Raw genomic sequence first — 7,599 nt, 5'->3', positions numbered from 1 at the left:
GCAATGTTTATTATTTCAATAGTCATATTAATTTATTTTAATAAAAGGAACAACACACATTCATAAAGGTTTCAGTAAAAATGTGAGATTGTAGCCTATGGATCATTTTCATTTCTAGTCCCTGGACATTGTGATGTAAAACTGTAAAAACTGTAAAAACTGTAAGAACATAGGAAAAAAAAAACTATTAAAAACATAAATGCAGTCATACAAATACTTATTAAAAAATGATAGAAACACAATGAGCAGGTTGGAGTTTCTCTGGTGTTTAGGATAAACTATTAGCGTGAGCTAATGAGTGACTTGTGGTTTGTGACCTCTGACCTCTAAAGCACAGCTGAGAGTCTCTGTTACTCTTTCTCTGTCTTTTCTTTGCTTCCATTCATTGAAAAGAAAGCAGTGAGTGTCTGACTGTCTTTCTGCAGGGACGCTTGTAGGATGGAGAACGTGCAGAATAACATTAGAAACAGGAAGTTCACCTTCAGCACCGTCCAACTCCTCACCTTCCCCAAACTCTACAGACCCCCGGACGGCAGCTACAGACAGACGCTGGTGGTCTACGCCGCCGTCTGTTGCTCTGTGATGCTCTGTGTGAACACTTTAAGTTCCAGTTGTCTGTCGTCAACAGCTGGAACAATAAGAGTTAAACGTCCATTTATTTATGTCACAATAAAGCTGGATTTCCTTTGTTTGATTTTACATTGATCTCATTTATTTTTCTAATTTTCTGGTTTTTAACTTGTAACTTGAAATCATTTTCCTGGACAAAACAAACAAACCACCAAAATGGATAAAATAATCTTCTGCTTTTATTTTGATGAGGATAAATCGAGCAGCAGAGGATAATGTATGAACACATCAAACATAAATATAAAGGTAATTATGTTTCAAATTTATTCAAAGTAGATCAGGGCAAGTTTGGGCTTAAATATAATTGTAATCCCATAATTGATAATTACAATTATGGTGTGATTGTAATTTAAAAATCTGTTGCTGTTGTAATCATAATGAAATTGTTGCCTTGATAGTTACTGACCCTCAAAGTAACACCACCAGTAATGTTACATACAGCACTAAGATAAGACTGTACAGTGAATAGTGAATGTGATCATGTCCCTCTGTCACACATTGATCCCACCCACCCACCCACCAACCACAGCATGGAAGGTCCAGTTGACAGAATGTTATATGTCACTCACATGTACTACCCAAAACAATGTTTGACTGTTTGACCTACATAAAGATATTACATTAAAAAAGAAGAAAAACACTCATTTCCTTAATACTCTGTGTGTTATTTTCTCTAATGAAGCACGTTATTCATACATACTGTATATCTGTGTAGAGTCAAATGTGCTGATCAATCAATTCAACAATGTTGGCCCCAAATGAAGTGAAGCAAAGCAGATGAGAAAGTGTTTTATTTCTATGAACAACAGGCTGAGAGGAAACTTTGGTCCATGTGTAACACAGCAGTGATGGTTACAGCATTCATCCTCTGCTTCAGTGGATCAATCACATCTGAAATGAAAAAACTACAAAGACACACATTTATTTTATTTTATTTCTAGAATTATCTTTTGATAATGTTTGTTGTTGTGAGGATTAGGACACAATGTGACAAGATGTGTCAGCTCAGATATTTTTATACTGCATTTTATTTTATGTAGATTAAATTTGTGAAAGTGAAAGCATAGAATACAGTTATTTAAGTTTGTTTTGTGTGTGGTGTTATGATTTGAAAATAATAATTAAAACATTTTAAAAATACATTTTAATCATTTTTTTTTTTTTTTTTTTTAAATCATAAATTACTAGACATTTCAGAGGACTCCATTTTAATTCCAGGTGACCCAACATGGGGTCACGACCCCAAGGTTAAAAAACACTGCATTACATTATAGTGTACAGGAGTAGGGGGTACATGGCCTCAGATTAAATGTTTGAAGGGGTTCGGACTGTGAAAAGTTTAGGAACCACTGCATTAGAACAATTGTTTACAGGAATTTAGTGAACAAATTAAGGAAAACAGATATTTTTTTTTACTGACTACAATTCTCCATCATATTATATTATTGTCCATCAATAAAACAGAAGTTGTACCATTAGTAATTACTCCTCTAATAAATGTGTAAATGTAGAACAGTGTCTTCCTCTTTGTGGAACACAGAGTTGTTGTGTCCTTAAGTCCCTATTCTCCACTATTGTATGGTGTTTTCACTGGTAATATTACAGTAAATAGAACTAGTGGGGATTACACACTGCTATCAGGGTAGCTGATACCTCACTGTCACATTATTTATCTTATTTTATTTTTTACTACTGTAATGTGTCTGTATCTAATCCTTATTTTTAAAAGCCTTTTACTTCATTAAGTATTTTTAAAACATTTTCTTTCTTTCTTCTTGATTAACATTTATCCTTTTTATATGTAATATTTATTGTAATGTAAGTAATTTCCCCCTGGGATAAATAAAGGACATCTGATTCTGATTCTGGTTAATATTCTTACCTGTGACGATGTTATTTGAGATATTTACAATTCCTGTTATAACTAGTCAGAATTAAATTTAAGACTTTTTACTTATTTGTTAAAATTTCTGGATGACTATTTTATTCTAACATTTAATATGTCAGATATATATGGAATGCAATTGCTAAAAATGAATAAATTAGGGCAAAACTATACTATGTTGGGTGTTACACTGAGCCAAACAGTGGTGCTTATGTGAAAATAACTAGTTATTTATTATAATAAAGACAATAATATTAAGGCGTACATTAGTGTTTGATACATTTATAATGTCTACTGAATACAGAAAAAGATGATTTACATGGTAAACACTGCTTTCAGTTCATTAAAGATAAGAACAATAGATTTTAAGTGTTTTAAGACAAACTAACATCAACTACTGCACAAAACAAGACATCCATTGTCTCATCTTTATGATTTTGATTAATTACACACAATAAAACATATTACACACTTTCAAAATTCTCACACAACGTAAAGAGATTTTCTTGATATTTTCTTTTAAATTACCTGATATTTGTACAATTTCAGTGATGATTCAAAGGAAGAAAATCACAGTGTAAAAAAACAATGAGCACTGGAATCAATGTGTCACATTTATTTATTCAATCAGACCAGATCAACAACTTCCTGAACTGTTGGTGTCCATTTTCCAGCTGACAGCAGGTTTATGTTGGAATCCTGTGCAGCCTGATCTCTGGGTTCTTCAGTCCAACACTGGAACCAGAAGGTGTCGTCACCATCCGTGTGTCGCTGGGATCTGAAGATGATTCCTGCTCCATGTCTCCATCCACACAGAGATGTGAGTGGAGAACAGATGAAGTGCTGATGGTTTTCCCACACTCATCACATCAAAAAACATTCTTCTCATGAACTCGTTGGTGGAAATTAAGGTTAAATTTCCTCTTGTAAGATTTTCCACATGTGTCACATTTATGAGGTCTTTCTGATGAGTGGCTGATTTGGTGATGTTTTAACTGTTGATATGTTGTAAAAACTTTGTCACACTGGTCACAGGGACACACTTCATGTCCAGTGTGAGATCTCAGGTGTTCAGTGAGGGTTTGTTTGTGTTTATATTTTTTCCCACAGTGGTCACAGTGATACAACTCTGTTCTGAAGTGAGTCTGCATGTGCAGAGTTAAATGTGATCTTCGTGTAAAAGTCTTTCCACACTGTTCACATCTGTGAGCTTTGATTCCACGGTGAATGAGGAGATGTAGACTGAGGTGTCCAGATCGACTAAAAGTCTTTCCACATTCATCACACGTGTGAGGTTTCTCTCCATTGTGAACAAGCTGATGGGTCTTCAGGTTCTGTTTCTGAGCAAAAGCTTTTCCACACTCGTCACAGATGAAGAGTTTTTCTCCAGAATGGATTCTTTGATGTACAGTGAGGTTTGATTTAAAGCTAAAGGCCTTCCCACACTGGTCACATGTATGTTTAGCTTTAACTCCAGCTTGGCTCTGCTGTTGAACTCTTTGCTCTGAAGCTTCATCTTCCTGAGAGCGTTGAGGTGTCACTTTGTTCTGGCTTCCAGAGTCCTGTAGAACAGTTAGAGATTAAACACAGAGAAGGAACCAAACAAACATTTGTTTCTAAATGTGTTCCTAGAAAGAACAGTGGCTGTTCATCCACATCCACATGGACGTCAGGAACCAAACTTCAATCCACTCATTTCTCACCATGTTTGCTGTCACGGCTGAGTGGTTCCACAATCCTCCATTCACCTGTAACATCAGCATGGAAACAGCTCCACCTGAAGGATAGAAGAGACAGAATGAACGTTAAGGATCTATAAATATTCATCCATCCTTTGCAGTGTCATCACTTTGAAATTGACTAAAATGATCAGTTTGTTCAGAGATCACATGATGTGGAGGAAAATATTTAGATTTTGTGGCTGAATAATTTAAATTCCCATTGATTTGTAAATGAAGGTCTTCAGTGGAAACAGTTTGACTTTGAGGTTTGACTTTGTTCTTACAGGATTAATGAACAACTTGTAATGAGCTCATGATTGGCTAATTATGGTCCTATAATATCTGTGTTAATAGAATCAGACAGAATGACAGAATCTACCAATAAAAATAAAATCCACTGTTAAATGCAGAAAGTGACATAATGTGAATGAAACGCTGTCATCGTGAGGTAAAGGGAAATGTTAAAGGGGACCGTTCATTTGGTGCACCCCAGCACCCCTCCTGGTCCTGAGCTAAACAACATGTTGAAGCGTCCACCTGAAACACGTCTAAACTACTAAAATACTGAGCAGACCAGTTCCCACGTAACGTTTATGTGTCTGTGAAGCTACGGCCATTTCTGGTGAAGAGCTGCAGTTGTTCTGTTGTTGTGGACGAGACCAACGATGACAGGGATTGTAGAGTCTGAAACATCATAGGTTCATGATAACTTGATAGCTTCTAATACTGTACAATATTCTGCCCTCTAGTGGTGAAATAACTGATGCATTTGTTTTTGTTTAATCATTATAGTCTGGAATGATGTCATCAGGATCATTTAAATTAGTTTAATTTGAATGAAGTTGATCAAACTTAATCAATAAACCTGATCAGATTCAGTAAACTATTGATCCCTGAGGGGAAATATGTTGATATTAATGCTGCTCTCATACATCTTTATATGACATATATAATAAAAAAAATTTACATTTTTTGTTTAAATATAATTGTAATATATTTCTAGAATATTTCTAAATAAATGAAATTTTAAAAAAAAATGAATCATTTGTGTGAATAAAACAGAAAACAAAATATCCCTGAACTTATTGATTAAAGTCAGGTCATGTTCTCCACCACAGATCCTGGATCAGTACCAGTAGTGGGCGGTTAAGGAAGAATTGTTGGTAGAATCGTGCACTTTGGGTTAAAAGCATGAAACTTGGCACATAGATGGAATGAACACTACTGATTATTTTAGGATGTGGATCCACCTCATCAACCTCCCCTAGTGGTCGTTATGGCCATTTTTCTCAAAATGGCCGTTAATTTATTGAAATAAATATTGAAATCCGTAGCCGAGCTCATGCTGCTTTATAAACACGTGTCTGTTTACATGTCAATCACGGGAGAAAGCTTCCTGGAGGCGTGGCTTAATCAGCTCAGTGCCGAGTCAAATTCATCATCAAAGTGGGAACGCGTCATCAAAATGTAGCGAGGTGTTTGGGCTCACCCTGTAGTAAGAAAGGAGCAAATCACCCTCTAACTAACGATTGAGGGAATTAATTAAAAACTATATTTAGGACATGTGTATGAAGCCCTAATAACACTTTATCATGTTTAAAGAACAGAAAAGTTAATTTAGCGTAACATGTGCCCTTTAAATAAACATTGTTATTGTCAAACTGGCTCAGCATCTGATTTTGGGTACAACACACACACACACACACACACACACACACACACACACTGTATAAAATGATCCAATTCAGACTAAATGTTAAAATGAACAAATTTAAATAGAGCTTTTATGACAAAGTCGTTCCAAAGATCTTTACATTATCATCTCATTCACACAAGATTATTACTAAATATGTAAATAAGTTTAAAATAAAACAAGCAGTATTTACTCAAAGGATTCTGGAAAATCTCAAAGTTAGTCATTAAAGTTGACATTATTATTATTAGAAACTCACTTTGGTCTCCAACGTTGCTCACTGATGACATCTGCTGGTCAATGTTAATCAATATTATTAAAGCTACTTTAGTCGTTAATGACGGTGCACGAGGAGATTCTGTAGAATGGTGGAGATTCTGCAGCTTTCATCTTAGCCTGAGTTGCCATGACAACCTGTCAACATTGAGCTTCCATTTTTGCCTGAGTTGCCATGACAACCTGTCAACATTGAGCTTCCATTTTTGCCTGAGTTGCCATGACAACCTGTCAACGTTGAGCTTCCATTTTTGCCTGAGTTGCCATGACAACCTGTCAACATTGAGCTTCCATTTTAGCCTGAGTTGCCAGGACAACCTGTCAACATTGAGCCATTCAAAGCTGCCTTTTGTGATTCAATGTTTCACTAAGATCTATAATAAAGGGTGGTAAACCAGTTGCGTCCCTAAATGGTGATGCAGTTTCACTAAGATTGCAGCAATGATTAGCACACGTGCAGAAGTGGTGGAGACCGCCCTATTTAAATGAGCGTTTTGCTTTTTCAATGTGGAGACGTGAGTGCACAGAAGCACACAATGACATTTGAAGAAGTTAAATTGGAAGCAGATCGTTTTCTCTGTCTGCTGCACAAACATTTATTAATGTAGAAAACTAAATAAACAATTTTTTTTTTTTTTTTTTAAATAAACAACTTTAAAATTTAATGATATTTTTTCCCCCTTATTTAATGTGGCTGCTCTCTCCCTCAAACACACTTTACTCTGCATTTTCTCATTCAGTGGATGTTAAATATTGACTATTGTTTTATTTAAATTATTTTCTTACACTAGAAAGGTTAACTTTTACATCTCCGCTTTGTTTTGTGTCAACATTCAGTGCAGCCATGATCTCTGTGTGTGAGTTTACACCATTGATGCGTCGTCCCAAACATATATGACGCCAGTCCAGAATTGATGGTAATGCATCAGAAATCTAGTAGGCAACACAGGCAAATGCCTAGGGCCCCGAGCTGAAGGGGGCCCCCGAGGGACGGCAGATATAAGCAATACAACTTGAAACCCCCCGGACACATTACGGTTATACGTCAGGCACCTCCCTAATGGGGCACCAATACGACCGGTGTCACGTCTGAGTTCACATTGGTCTGAGTTTGATTATGAGCATGTGCACTACCAGAAAATGAATTCATGCTACTTCTGCTTAGCTTTTTTCTACTTCCACCGTACTGAGGTTAAAAATTAAATTTCAAAGCTAAGGTTCAAAGCTAATGTTATTTGATGAGTGCTGAATGGCTCCTTTTCTTGAACAAAAATTTACAAATGCTCAATATACGAGGCAGGAGAAATATGTTTTATAATGTATTCTATGCAGTTTTTATTATTACATGTATTGAGTTTGTATTAAAAATGTTTTATCATTTTTTCTATGCAGTT

The sequence above is a fragment of the Gouania willdenowi genome, unplaced genomic scaffold (genome assembly GCF_900634775.1).
Source record: "Gouania willdenowi unplaced genomic scaffold, fGouWil2.1 scaffold_267_arrow_ctg1, whole genome shotgun sequence".
Lineage (NCBI taxonomy): Eukaryota > Metazoa > Chordata > Actinopteri > Blenniiformes > Gobiesocidae > Gouania > Gouania willdenowi.
This window is presented reverse-complemented; position numbering follows the sequence as displayed.